Source organism: Myodes glareolus, chromosome 14 (genome assembly GCF_982192425.1).
Source record: "Myodes glareolus chromosome 14, mMyoGla1.1, whole genome shotgun sequence".
Lineage (NCBI taxonomy): Eukaryota > Metazoa > Chordata > Mammalia > Rodentia > Cricetidae > Myodes > Myodes glareolus.
Genome location: NC_142039.1, coordinates 73,088,574 through 73,103,262, shown reverse-complemented (window position 1 = coordinate 73,103,262; position 14,689 = coordinate 73,088,574). Strand labels below are relative to the sequence as shown.

Here is a 14,689-nt window from a genome sequence, read left to right as displayed (position 1 = left end):
TGCCACCCTTTAAATGCTATTGGGTGCCTGTACTCAGGTGCTGGGATCAGACAGCAAGCACAGGTTTGCCAAACCAGTAATCGTTTTAAAATGATGGTTATTATCGTTATTATTGTTGTTGTTTTAGTGTTTGTGGGGGTGTTTTGTCTGCACATCGTGTGTTCCTGGTGCCCACAGAGGTCAGAAGAAGGTATTGATTGTATCCTTAGAACAGGAGTTATAGATGGAGGTGCTGAGAATTGAACCCAGGTCCTTTGGAAGAGCAATCAGTGCTCTTAAATGACAAACCATCTCTCCAGCTCTAAGAATAGGAATCTTAACATTAAAAAAAAATTTTAATTTTGACTCTGAGTCCTCATCTGAACAGAAAAGCCCCTTTCTCATCAACATGGGGGCTGTCCTCTTCCTTGAGTGACCCTGGTACCCAGGAAGGTTACAGTCAAGAAAGCAGGAAGTGGTCCTTCATCTTTTTGGTTGCCACTGCCAGTCTGAGCTTGATAAGCAGCCTTTCAGAAACTGGCCCCTCCCACAGCGCTGGCTTTATTAGCTCCAGTGTGACTCCCTGGGAGTCTGCAGAAGGGGTGCTTTCCCTCTCCAGGTCTTGACGGTAGCCATTCACACTGGCCCCTTTGATTCATCCTCCTGGGACGTGCTGTGACTGATGTCCTTTTCCTTCTGAGTGACCTCCTCTGGATTTTGCTGGGGGGCGGGTAGCACCCCTCCCCTGCAGCAAACAGAGCTTCTCATTGAGCCATGCACAGCCTCTGTCTTCCCAAGTCTGAGGTCTGATGCCACAGATGTGGCCACTGGAATCCCTGGCCGGGGATTGCGTTCAGTGTTGCTGCAAGTGCGAAGCACCAAGATGTGCCTGGCTGTTTTCTAGGCTGGCGCTTCTTCCCGGGAGTCAGATGGGTCCTGCCCTGGACCCCAGGAGTGGTGCTCAACGATTGCCCTTCAGTTCCTCCGGGCAGCTTTTAAATCAGATAAATTTTTGGTCTCCATTCTGCAAATGAAAGAACTGGAGCAGTAAGAGGCATCGATAATTTGCATATACATATTTAAAGTCCTTTCAGTTAATGTGATATTTATTTATTTATTTTAGAATTTCATATACTCTATATTTTGATCATATTTTCTCCTACCCCGAATCCTCCCACATCCTCTTTCACCTCCTTACCTACCCAACTTAATGTCCTTTAAACAACAACAACCAAAGAAAAAAGTACACACACACACAAAAGCACAGACAAAAAAAAAAATAAGTCTGGAGTCTATTTTGTGTTGGCTAAATACTCCTGAGTGTGGAGCCTGCCCTGGAGTGTGGTTGATATGCCTCTGTGGTCTCTCCATAGAAGAAAACTGATTTCTCTCTCCCAGCAGCTATTAATGACAAATAGCTTCTTGAACTGGGGCGTGGCTTGTGCCCACCCCCTCCTCTCTGTGCTGGGATTTTGTCTGCCATAAACATATGCAAGTCATTACTGAGTGGGATGTAAGAATAATTTCGTTGTTATCATCTGAAGCCCCGTTTCAGGTACCCGTCCTCCAAGAAAGCCACCCCAGTCCCCCCATCACATGATTCCTGCCTTTTAGGAGAGAAGAAAATGAGCCTTCATTACTGGCCCCCAATTAGGGATACTCTCCAAAGTCTTTGGAGCACTTGGTCTCCTGTACATGTGTGTGCACATGTGCATGTGTGCACATGGGAATGTATGTTCCAGGACAACCTTTGCTTGCTTTCCCCTAGACTTTGATGAAACACCAAATAAGGAATTTTTAGTCTTAAATTCAAATGCGTTTGAGACCAAGGCAGTCGTCTCCTTGGTTTTCATACATATCCAGGTATACAAGGCATTGTCCTGGGCACACCACACTTCTGAGCCTCATTCTCAGCTTATGCGGCAAGTATAGACCCCAGATCCTACATCCGTAAACTGATGATGATAGCTTTGGACATGGATTTAGGAAAGAGACGAAAGTGGGTTCAATTCCTCTGGGCCTGTGTAAATTTGATCAATAAGTTTGTGAGTCTAAATTTGTATTTCTTCATCGGTTAAATGGATTTAATGTGAAGACACAGTGTTTGTGTGAAAGTTCAATATAGGTGATGGTGTACAACGACGGTTTAATATAGGTGATGGTGTACAACGACGGTTCAATATAGGTGATGGTGTACAACGACGGTTTAATGTCCAACAATGCCAGCTGGTCTAACCATTAGTGAAACAATTGCCGTACTAGTTATTCTCTGAGTAATTCTGGAAGCTCAGCCAGAACTCTCCCTCCCAGCTGCATATGTTCCCGAGAAAGAAGCAGCTTCCCTTTCTCAGTCTGAGTGTGCTGCCTTCGAGCCTTTGGACCGGATCTCAAGGGTTATGGTGACATTTCTGCTGCCACTCTGTGCTTTGCAACAGGGAAGACAAAGAAAATGACTGCGTATCTGATGATAGGGTCTACTCATTGCTAGAAAAATAGCCCAAGAATGTGCTTTGCCTAAGATGTACATCCTCTTCCTTAGCAGGAAGGAAGGTGATCTGGCCCAAGGACACCTGTGGTGTGGTCTCTGTGGTTTTATCCCCAAATATCCTTCTCAGAAGTGGTCTTTCTCAGCCCTCGATAGTAGCCTTGTGTGTATCTCCTTGGAGGATCTTGGATGCCTTCCCGGATGAAGCATCTGCCCTTCCACATTAAACTTCAGGGGTCCCCCAGAGTGGAGGCAGCATACTGACAGCTCTATTTGTTCATCTATCTGAGAACTGCTTTTTCATTCTGCAAAATATCCGTAGAGAATCCTGCTAGCCAAGCTGGCCTCTCTCAGCTCAGAGGGAAAATGTTGTCTCTAGACTTTGAGAAGCTGCTGACAGACCAGGAGCGAGCTGGGAGGCCTCAGCTGATGAGAACACCCCCCTCCCCAGTGTAGAATGTCCCAGCTGTGGCCTGAACGTGGAGCTCAAGGGGACAGAGCGGCTCCTGGGAACGCAGGACTGTGGCCACCGTGTTCAGGGCTGGCATCGCTTCCAGCTCTTTGAGGAGGAGGCTTGTGGGGATTTCATCCGGAGGCTCCCGCTGCATTCACATCCTTCTTAGAGAACTCCTGTAGAAATTCTTCCACTCCTTCCTGCTGGTAGGCAGTGCTGGCGGTGTGGGAGGAGGTAGATTCTCGGCCATATGTTCCTGCTTCCCAGACTCCATGGGCTCACTGGGGAACTGCAGAGTGAAGGATGCGGTCACAACGGCTTCTTGTTGATGACTTAAAAATTCCCAGTCTACCTTTGGAATGATGGTTGGTGCTTATTATAGAAAATATTTTAAAATTAAAATAAGTAGGAAACGGGTAAAGGCCACCTTGTTTAAACGCAGTAATTAAAGTATTTCAGTGAGTTCTGTCTAGTTTCTGGTTTTTCTTGTCTCTGTTAAGATTTATCTATTTTATGCATATTAGTATTTTGCCTGCATGTACATGTGTGTAGCACACGTGTGCCTGATGTCCTCAGGGATCAGAAGAGGGCATTGGATCCCTTGGAGCTGAAGTCATAGGTGTTTATGAGCTGCCACGAGGGTGCTGGGCACAAAGCCGTCTTGTGGAAGAGCAGCCAGTGCTCTTAGCGTCTGAGCATCCCTTCAACTTCTGTTTTGCTTATTGACTTGTTTTTGTCAAAACTTATTTAGCAAGTGATCTATATAATATATAAAATTTAGTGTTGATATTTATTCATGAATACTTTAGGGTACTATAAAATTTTAGTGATTGCATAACATGCTGTATAAAAATTTCACTTGAGAGATGGGTCACATTTGTAGACACACACCCTAAGTCTATTAAACTTTCGGAAGAAAATGACATGAGATTTCTGTCCTTGGGTTTGATTAAGACTTCCAATTGTAACATCGCAAATGAGCTTTTACCCAGATTGCAGATGTGTGATGGTCTGCAGATACTCTTACATATTTTTTAAAGTCCGTTCATGCTGAGAGGGAATATTTCAGAGGGTTTGCTTTACATATATGTACATGTAAAATACTCTCATGTGTGTTTATATCAGCTTCCTTTAGAATCACACCACACATACACGTGAATTCAAGGTGAGCTGATTAGCCAATTGTGTCCTAACCATTATAATTGATGCTACTCAGCAACAAACACAAGTAAGCTACTAGTATATCAAACATTCAAAAAATAATTGAATACCAAAAAGGATAGGACAAATAAATATTAAATGTGCCATCTCCATTTCCTCCCTTCTGGGGCCAAACCAGACACAGACTCCGTGTCTGGGGTGACAGGAAACACACAGCTGCCTGGGGAAGAGGAGAATGTGGAGTATAGGTGAAGGGCTGAGCATCCTATAACTCATGGCCACAAGGCAGATCCTTTGGGACACAGAGAGGTCAGACTCCAGCCTGGGATGCCAGAGCCCTCTTCGTAACAGAGTCTTCTTGCAATGGAAGGGGATGTTTAAAACAATGTCTTATTATTCATACTTGTTTTGAATCCTCTCTGAGGTATTCTTAGGAGAATATTGTCAAGGGATGGAGCCTGCAGAGGGCTCTGCTGCCAGGGTCTCTCTGCTATTGGGGATCACTGGTTGTGATGGGATGCTTGTGGAGATGGAGAAGGTGGAGGTCTCCTCACGGAGGGCTGAACATTGGTTTTTCTCTCTCTCTCTTGCCATTGATTTTCATTTGGAGAATAGAAAATTGAAGCATTTGTTTGGGGCCTTCTAGACAAGTCACACTCTCTGATTCTGCTGGTGTGTTGTGAATGGGAAGACCATGTCAGAATGGGACTTGCACTGTCTAAGTGGACCCTCAAAGCCTTGGGGAGCAGTGGGAACTCATCTATTTTTAAGTAAGGAGTAAAATGGCCCAACTTCCCAGAGGGCTGGGCCTCTCTCATGTAATGGCCCTTCGTCTCTGCTTCCTCCTTATCTGGAATAACAACTAATTCTCTGCGCCAGCCAAGAATTTAGATGCCGTCGAGGCTCTTGGTACAGTAGACACATCTCAGGGTTTTCTCTCTTTTATGTGAACTTGAAAAAAAGAATCAAAGTGTTTGAGGTCAGAGAGAAACACATCACAGAATGTGCCTCAAATACCAAACTCTCAGAGGATATTTGAAAGGATGGGGTTATTTCATCTCAGTTTTGTCTTACAACAAAGCGCTGCCTCTTGCTACAGGGGCTTTGAACTGGTTGATTATACACATACTCAGCTGTGGAGGCTTGGAAGGCACATGAGCGCGTGGAAGGCGCCAGGCTTCTGGGCGCCTGCCCGGCTTTCTGCTGCTTCACCCGTCAAGGCATTTTGAGTTATCATCGGGTCGTGGAGACCACCTCCATTACTAGGAATCTACACTGTGATTGGTTTTTGTCCCTTCCGCGAGGGACCACACACTGCCATGGGCTTCATTTTAAGCTCAGAGGTCTTCCTGGGCAGAGCTCAAGCCCAAGAACTTGGTGGTATTCCTCTGCTGGCAATGGAACCATCCAAGCTAAGTCTGGGTTCACCGTCTTCTAAGTCAGTCATGCACTTGATAAACGAGGACTCCACCATGGCCTGTTTTTGGCAAAGGCATACAATTTGTGTATTTGGAGCTTGTGTCAAATATATACCACTGAAGAAGGGGAGAGGGGCGTGGATGTTTCAGATCAGCGTAGCTGACTGCTTACTGTGTGTCAGCAGAACTTTACGTGGGTGGGTCTTCTTCTCACAGCTCTCTGCATTGTATCTCCCAGGTGAATAAAGTTGCTACTCGGGTTATGTAAATAATTGTCCCAATTGCGCATGGTCAATAAGGGGCTGATTTTCATCTGTCTACAGATTCCTTGCCTTGTGCTTAGGTCACACAGCAGCCGCTGGAGATGTGAGGCCACCTAGGGACAATCTCCAAGGGGAAGTCGTTCTCCTGGCCCCTGAGGTCCCATCACATGGAACCCTGGACCCCTTTCTTCTAGTTCTTGCTCTTTATCAAGCAATTGGTCTGGTCCCTGGTTTTGCACCGATTTCCTCCTTTCCATGTCCACACCAATTGCTCCTTTGCGCTATTTCCAAAAAGTTTTCCTGGAAGCACGTGTCACTTATATGTAGAGATACTGAGTTAATTTAGACCTTGAGGTCTTACAGCCCAGATAGAGGTCTACCCAGCAGCTCCAGGTGATATTGAAAGTGTGGCTTTTAAGAGAAATGGAAACAGGGCTACCGTCTATCTGTGCCTAGGATGCAGATGGGCCTGATCCTGGGGTCTCCCCTGGGTACAGTTTTGCAGTTCAAGTCCACGTCCTCCTTTCTCTGTTTTCCTTCATAAACTGAAGGCACTGATGGTCTGATCTTGATGGCAGCAGCAGTGGAGAGTAAAAAGGGACTCGTAGGAGAAGTGTGAGTAATGGCATGGGATCTTCAGTCCCTTGAAGCACAGGACATTGAGGGGACAACACATACGGCTTACACCGCATGGTGAGGCTGGCATTACATGGCAGGGCAGATTTGTAAAGATGTACTTGTTTCTATTTAAATTCTCTGTTTCTTGAGAATGTCATGCAGGAGAGCCCCTCTCTCCTCCTTCAATTCCTCCCATGCTTCCTTCTCAAATTCATGACTTCTCCACTGGTTATTGTCATGCAACACACGCACACGTACATGCACACACAGCCTACTGAGTTAAATTTCATGTTCTATGTATGCATTTGTGTTTAGGGATGACTTTGAGTGGACGGAGTTACCTACCAGAGGCTCATTTCTGGAGAAAATAGATTCTCCCTTTCTTGGCAGCCCAAAGTAGGGTTTTGTAAATTTCCCCCACTGAGTCAATGGATGTTGTCATTATACAGCTCTTGTTTAGGTGATCACAGTGTTGAGGCTTCATGGTTCGACTTCCCTGTCACACAGAAGCTTCTATCTTCCCACACCCACCCTGGTCCTCACTCTGATTGTCTTTCCCTTCTTCTTGGTTTCCCTGAGCTTCAGGACGAGGGGCTGCATTGCGGGTGCATCGGTTGCAGTTGGACACCCTGCATTCACTTGTTTTCTTTCTGCATTTGACTGCTTGCTGTCTGCTGCACAAAGAGGTGTCCAGATCTACAAAGATATTTTTAATGAACAAATGCAGATTTTCTAATATAGTATAGCACCCTTGTGTTGCCCTGCCTTGTACCCATTTTTCTTACAAGCCCATACTTTCAGATCTACCCGAAACAGGCTGGGTAGGATAGGCTTAACTATCACAGGCTCCTTAGTAAGTCTCATACTTTGGTGAGGCATTTTCTGGGTGCGGCCCTCAGGGGCCAGAACTCTACCACATTGTTACCCCATTCTTCTTCTAGGCTCCCAGGTCCTCAAAGGTGGCTTCATAGATTCCTTTTGACTCCATAGCACAGGTTTCTTGTGATTTGAGATGCTTTTTTTTTCTGACTGCTTTATAAAGGAAATGAAGAATATTTTATGGTTGACTTCCTAGGATGTTCCTGGACCCAGATGTTCACAGGCCCCACATCTGTGGCTCTTAGATGACGGGTATTTTACAGGGCACAGGTTTGCTTAAGGACACCCTCCCATTTTCTGCCTCCATGTCTGATGAAGACATCCAGAGCACTGCATGCTGCCTCCAATGTTGGGATTCTAGGCGGTGTTTCTGTGTCTGTTTATTAAGTCGGGTACCCAGTGGCAAATCTGTGGCTGTAAAATTAAGTGTGTGAGAAAACATTGGCTGAGGTGGGTGTGCCATTTTGAATAGATAATCACTGGGTGTGATTTCCTTGCGGGATCATGTCTTGCTGATGACACGCAGGTGTGGATCACGCTAGCGCATCTGTCTCTGCTCATCGTGGAATAAACAAGCTTGTACCCTGCAGCACACTGGAGTTGTAAAATGCTCATCGCCCATCCTGAGGACATCCTGAGGGTTATGGGGCAAATTAGCAATCAGCTAGGCCTGACACATGTGGTCCCTCCATGAACAAAAGTTGTAAGATTGAAGTGTCCCACTTTTCCGCCTTTCTGTTTTAGCTTCCTTAAATTCTTTCATTGTCCTATAGCTCATGAATCTACTTTGTCTGCTATTGCTTTGCTAAACTCATCAGGATCCCCACTCATAGGTTTTTAGTTCCAATGTCTCATACCAGTTGAATTCAACCAGTGAGCCATGAAAGGCATTCTTTATAGGCACCCGACACTGTAGGAGAGCCCACTCTGGGCACTGGCCTTACAGATCCGTGAACCAGAAAATGGGTTCCTTCAGATGGACTTTCTATCTTCAGATGGACTTGTGTTCTACAGAGAATATCCTCAAGCTAATGCTGTCTTCAGTATTCTTCATGGAGAGGGTGGGTGGAGGCAAGCCTCTCTGCGCACAGAGGAACAAAAGCGATGATGGTAATTAGTTTGGGGACCTCCATTCCTTTCCAGTGCTCTCTCTTGAAAGATGCTTCTCACAGGTCCACCTCCACTATCAGATGGTAAGAGGACTTCCAGCAGCCTACCTTGCCTGCCTTTGATGCTGTCATAACCATGACACTTTGGATGAGCCATGGGGTTAACTCCAATGGGCAATTCTGGGCCCAATGGGAAGGGAAGCTATGGCTTAGCATAATGTGGCCATGAGAAACTCTAAAGTGGAGACAAGGTGGTGGGGCTGCCTTCCCCTCTGGAACAAGATCCCTTTTGTTGGCTGGTACCATCGCTGAGTATGGGGATGGTGAAAGGGCTTGAAGTTAGGGACCGCTTCAAAACACTGCCTATGTGCACTGGTGATGGCAAGGCCAGGGGTATTAATCCATATGCTACTACACTGGAGTGGGTAATGAGGACTTTATTCAACAAACAGATGTGGGTACCTTTCTCTAGATACCATGCTGTGTGTTTAGAATTTTGTGATATAAGCAATGCAGTCTGCTCTTGTAGATATTAAAGTCCGTTAAAATAGACAGCTGGAATGCAACTGAGAATCTAATCACAGGTAAGTGTTGTGTAGCTTAAGACACAGGGCTTTGTGCAAGTAACTTCCATGTGGCCAAACAGATTGCCCTCTTAACACAGGCAAGAGCAGGGAAAAGTGTTCTTGGTAGAAGGAATTACAGAGGCAAAGGCCTCTGGGTGAGGAGGGAGGGTAAGAGTCCTGCTGCTCTAAAGGAAGTGAGTAGAGCAGCCTGAGCTTGTGGAAAATGCAATGGAAGGTGCAAGCCTGGAAGGAAGGCCGAGCTTTGTTGTGCAGTGCCCTGAAGGTCACAGACACAGACCTGGTTCTCAGCCAAGAACAGTGGGATGACAATAATAACTGCCATCCCAGAGATGCTCAGGACTAGACATGTTCAAGTGTGCAATGTTCTAGATCATATCATGGTGCCCAGAACTACGCATGTTCAAATGTGCAATGTTCGAGAACATATCATGGCTGTTTTGTCTCTGTGGCTGCTGTAACAGAATGCCAGATAACTGAATGACTTCTAAACAAAAGATTTTTATTTCCCAGAGTCCTAGAGTTGGAGAAATAATGGCAGCTACCATGCCTGGTGTGAACTATTTCCTGGCTTTTAGAGGTTCTCCCTTTGCCCAGCCCTCATGTGGCAGGAGGAACCACTGATACCTCCCCAGGCTCATTTATGAAGTCACTAATCTGGAGAGATGGCTCGGGGGTTAAGAGCACTTGCTGCTCTCACAGAGGACTTGGGTTCAGTACCCACATCAGGCAGCTCCCGGCCAGCTGTAACTCTAATGCCAGAGGATCATCTGGCATCTCTGGGCATGGGGCTTGCGTGTGGTTCACATATATATATGTCAGCAAAAAACACTCATACACATTAAGTAAAAAAATTCTAAAGTCAATAAATCCACTAGTCTCAGTCCTGCTCTTCAGACCCAGTCACCTCCCAGGCACCCTGCTTCCTAATATCTTGGCATTGGGAACTTGGTTTCAGTCTACAAACTTCGGTGTTGAGGGAGCAGAAGCAATCTTTCTCTATACTCCATCCTAACCCTGGATCTCCCTAGTTCATATCCTTCCGGATTTCCTAGCAGTTTCCTTAGCTCATTTCACTGCCAACTTTAAAGTGTAATTCCACACTCAAAAGAAAATGCAGGTGAGGCTCAAGTCCATCCTTGGGTGACTGTTCACTTGCGAGTCTGTGAACTAATGGGCACTTCCTGAACACAGCGCTGGGACAGAGCCAAGGTGTGTGATAAGTCTTCCATTCTAAACAGAAGGAATCACATCAAGGGGACCATGGAGCCAGTGCCCACATCGCAAACTGAATGTCCAGCACATACCAGCTGGATGTAAGCCCAACTCTGAGTTGGGTGGAGGCAGGAAAATCTCTGAGGTCTAGCAAAGAAAACATAAACTCCAGATTCAGGGAAAGACCCTGCCCCCAAAGGATAGATGGAGAATTATAGAGAAGACCCTGGTGTCCTTTTGTGCCCTCCATATGCACACCCACACACATTCGTGTGCATGTATGCACACATAAATACACACATTAAATAATAAATACTTTTTAAAAAATAATCATCATATTGAACTTGTTGCTCCACCTTTAAGGCCCACTTGGGCAGCGGTCCTACCTTCCAGGTCCCCACATCCTGGAGTCACTTGGGTAATAGCATTGCTACCTCCCAGCTTTGCTGAGGAAGGGTTGGTCCCTGAGGAACCAGGTACTCCTGTTTGAAAGTGTAGCTCCCAGTGAGTAGAACTATTTGGGAAGGATTAGGAGGTGTGACTTTGTTGGAGGAAGTATACCACTGGGGGTGGGCTTTGAGGTTTCGAAAGCCCATGCTAAGCCCAGTGTCTGTGCATTGGGCTGTAAAGCTCTCAGCTTCTGCTCTAGGACAGTGCCTGCCTGCCACTCAACTCCCCATGGTGATGATAATGGACCAACCCTTTGAAGCTGTAAGCAAGTCCCCATTCTATATCTTCTTCTTTGAATTGCCTGGCCATGGTTTCTCTTACAGCACTGGAACAGTTACTAAGAGGCTATGCTCCTCTCAGTGGCAGAGCCCAGATCCTCTCTGGGTACCAGCTCCATGATGACACAATCCACTCACTTCATGTCTTCTTCACCAGCTCAGGACTTGGCACAGGATAAGTGGTCAACAAAGCCCCAGGATGACACAATCCATTCACCTCATATGCCTTGTGCCTGCTTCAGGACTTGGCACAGGATAGGTGCTCACCAAATATTTTGTAGGTTAGAGGTCAGTTAAGGGAGAAGCTAGAGACGTGGGACCAGGAGAACTTGCTTAGTTTGGAATTGGGATAGTCACCGAGTTACAAAATGCTGCTTGAAATGAGGGTTACTGTGATATGGGGCCAGGACCACTCCCTTATGTTTCCTGCACAGAACTTACCCTACTCATGGTCACACAGAAACAACTCAGAAGATGTTCATGGAAGTCCCCAGGGCCCCTGGATGTCATATGTCTGTCTCATTTTATTCTCTGGGAAGAGCTGGATTTCTGCCCTTGTCTGACCTGGGATCTACTTCTCTAGATTCTTCTCTCTTTGCCCAACACCCTGTCCGTGTGCACAGTGACTGAACACACAGAAAGGTCAGCTCTCCTCTGGAGCGTGGAATGTCATTTGTCTCACAGAGCTGCTGGTTTGTGTTCCTCCTGGTGTTGCAGAATGACCTTTACACCTCCTTAAGAAAGGGACCAGCATTGAATACTCTCCAGTCCAGCTGCCTGTGCCCTGGCATGGTTCTGGCTACCCTGTGGCCTTGTGAACGCCCGGCTTTCATTAAGGACTGCTCCGACCAGGAGGCTTGTAGACCACAGACTCTTTATTCTAAGGTCAGACTCTTCATTGGCCTGTGGAACTCAGTTCACCTTTCTGGCTCCCAAGAACAGGAGTAAATAGAGTTACCTGAGGCCATGTCACCCCGCCCCCACCCCCAGCCAGCAGGACATCTGGGACTGGAGTCAGCACCATTTCCATCGCTCACTCTGTCTGAGAAAAAGACTTCGAAAACAGAGGACTGGCGAATGAGATACCCACCTCTCCAAGGGGCCTTAGAATGGTGGTTGCCACTTTCTGCCCATGTGAGCCCAATCTATACCTGCAAACCCAGTAAAATAAGCCACAAAAAGTTTGGGTTCATTGTCTTTGCACCTGCTCTCCACTGCAACAGTTTCTTCAGGAACCAATCCACCCTCTTTGTGTTAAGAAGGAAAGTGGACTTCAGGAGTGGCCTTGGTGACTGTCAGTGGCCCTTTGGAGGTACAGGCAAACACTTTGTTTCAGTGGTTCTCAGAGTGGTAGGTGGTAGGTGCTCTAGCAGAGGGTGGGGGAACGGAGGAGGGTCACACCCAGGGTGCCGTTGCAGTTGTCCCCTGACAAGACTGTAGTGCCTATGGGTTGGTAAAATTTACCGAGAAGAACCGCTCTGGAGAAGGTTTCAGGGAACAGCATCAGCTGTTACTGAACTGAGCAACCACTGGGAGCCTGTTGACGGTGATGGCTTAGCGCATTGCCTCACAGAGATGCGGGCACACACACACCGCAGTCTGTCTCTATGCGGATAGATGGGAGCATCCACACACCACGATCTCGATGCAGAAAAAGCACGTGGTACATTGCTGACCAACTGACCTTCTTGATTCCATCTTGTCAAACTCTTTTCATGGAAGGAAAACCAACGTAAAGTTTTGTGTGTAAGAATACTCAGTGCGCTTGATTGTAGCCTTGGAGAAATAAAAATATTTCCTCTTCAAGTGACCTGTAGCATGAGGGGCCTGCTTGTTGGGGTTTCTGTCCTGCCCAGTTCCCACAGCCGGTAACCCCCAAAGAAATCACACAGAAAGTCTACATTACATATAAACTGATTGGCCCATTAGCTCAGGCTTCTTGCTAACTCTTATAACTTATATCAACCCATTATTCTTATCTATGTTAGCCATGTGGCTCAGTACCTTTTTCAGCAGGGCAGGTCACATCCTGCTTCTTCGGTGATCTGGGCAGGACTGGGGAGGAATGGGTTTCCTTATTCCCAGCATTCTCCTGTTCTCATTGCCCACCTTTACTTCCTGTCTGGTTGTCCCACCTATACTTCCTGCCTGGCCAATCAGCGTTTATTTAAAACATGATTGATAGAATACAGACAATTCTCCCACACCATGACCTCTGAATTTTTCAGAATTTTGCCCACTCAACGACTTTAAGACAACACTAATGTCTTTGGCTGACTTTCCTTGAGCAGAGGTAACCAGTTAATGTCTTCTTGGTAACTTGTCCACATTCGTCCAGGTTCTACTGGGAATCAGCATTATGACACACAGACACAGCATGCTTACACGGGCTTGAACATCCTTTCTCTCTTTGTTGTGAAAACAACTGGGAAAAGAGCTGTGTGTGTGCTGTGTTCACATGCACATGTGTGCATGTGTGTGCATGTTCACATACAAACAGCCAAGAGTTCCAAGCAAGAAGACTTGGTGAGGCAGAGGTACCTGAGACATTCTGTGAGAAGAACGGCACGTGGGCTTCCACCCTAGGAAGGGATTGGCAGATTCTGAAAGAAGATAAGTGTATGCCAAGGAAGCTAGGTTTAGTTTCAGAAAACCTCAGCCAGAAAGTTCTCTACCAGACCACAGAGATAAGAAGTCACCGTGGTGCCTCTTTATCTTCCTCCTGCTAGCACCGACTGTGAAGACAGCTTTGAGATCCAGGGGCACACAGCACAGATGAATGGGGGCTCTTCCTTCCTGCTGCCCTTTCGGAGAATGACCCAGTCGTGATAGTTTGTGTGCAGCTGCCCCAGCTACTCAAATGCCATGTCACAAGCAGACTAGGTTGTCCTTAAACATATTGTGTGGGTTCTGTCTTGTAGAGTTGGCTTTAAATACAATTAGAAAGTGCTTGGCTATTCACAAACATTTATACCACGATATAGCCTGTCATTTCAGTCACTGTTAAATCTCACGGGGTTCGTAGCTGGGTATGATTGTTGATGATGATCCCTCCCTGGTATAGAATCTTTCGTCACTATGAACGTCTGCTAGTGGGGATGAAGCTTCCGGGTTAGGACCAGCTTGCTTTCTCCACATTCTTTCCCTCAAGGGTGCAGTGGCTTCAGCAATAGTGGGGTCTTCCCATCAAGTTTAGGGGGTGACCAAGAACAATGGAAATAGCCTGCAGTGTTTTCAGGAAGTCTATGGAACCCCACTGACCAAGAACTTGAAAAGAGGGAGCCCATACCTGGTACTGGTTTTTCTGTTCGATAGCCTATGATGTCTGAGTGAGGGGTTGTGCCCCTCTTGTAGGATAATGCCATTTAAACCTCTTCATGTACATAGTTGAGGATGATTCTACAGTATTGGTTTTCTATATAGGCTTTCAAAGGTCTCTGGTGTTGGTTCTCTTGCCCTGTTTCCCTCCTCTACTCTGCCTTTATACCTCAACCCATATAAGTATCACCTGAAACCCAAGCCCAGGACTGGGAGGTCCTCAGCCCTATGGGAGAACCCAGTACCAGTACTCTTCAAACAGACATGGTAATTGTGCTGGCTGGTTTATGTCAACTTGACATAAGCTGGAGTCATCAGAGAGGAGGGAGCCTCAGCTGAGAAAGTGCCTCCATACAATAATTTTCTTAATTAGTGATTGATATGGGAGGGCTCAGCCCATTGTGGGTGATGCCATCCCTAGGCTTGTGGTCCTGGGTTCTTTAAGAAAGGAGGTTAAGCAAGTCATGAGGAGTAAGTT

General features: G+C 46.4%; 1 protein-coding gene across 2 annotated transcripts in view; it reads left to right on the top strand.

Annotated features, from left to right (window-relative positions):
• The window catches only part of Spock1 (SPARC (osteonectin), cwcv and kazal like domains proteoglycan 1), a 481,800-nt gene that overhangs the window by 326,305 nt on the left and 140,806 nt on the right, over nt 1-14,689 (top strand). The window lies entirely within an intron of this gene.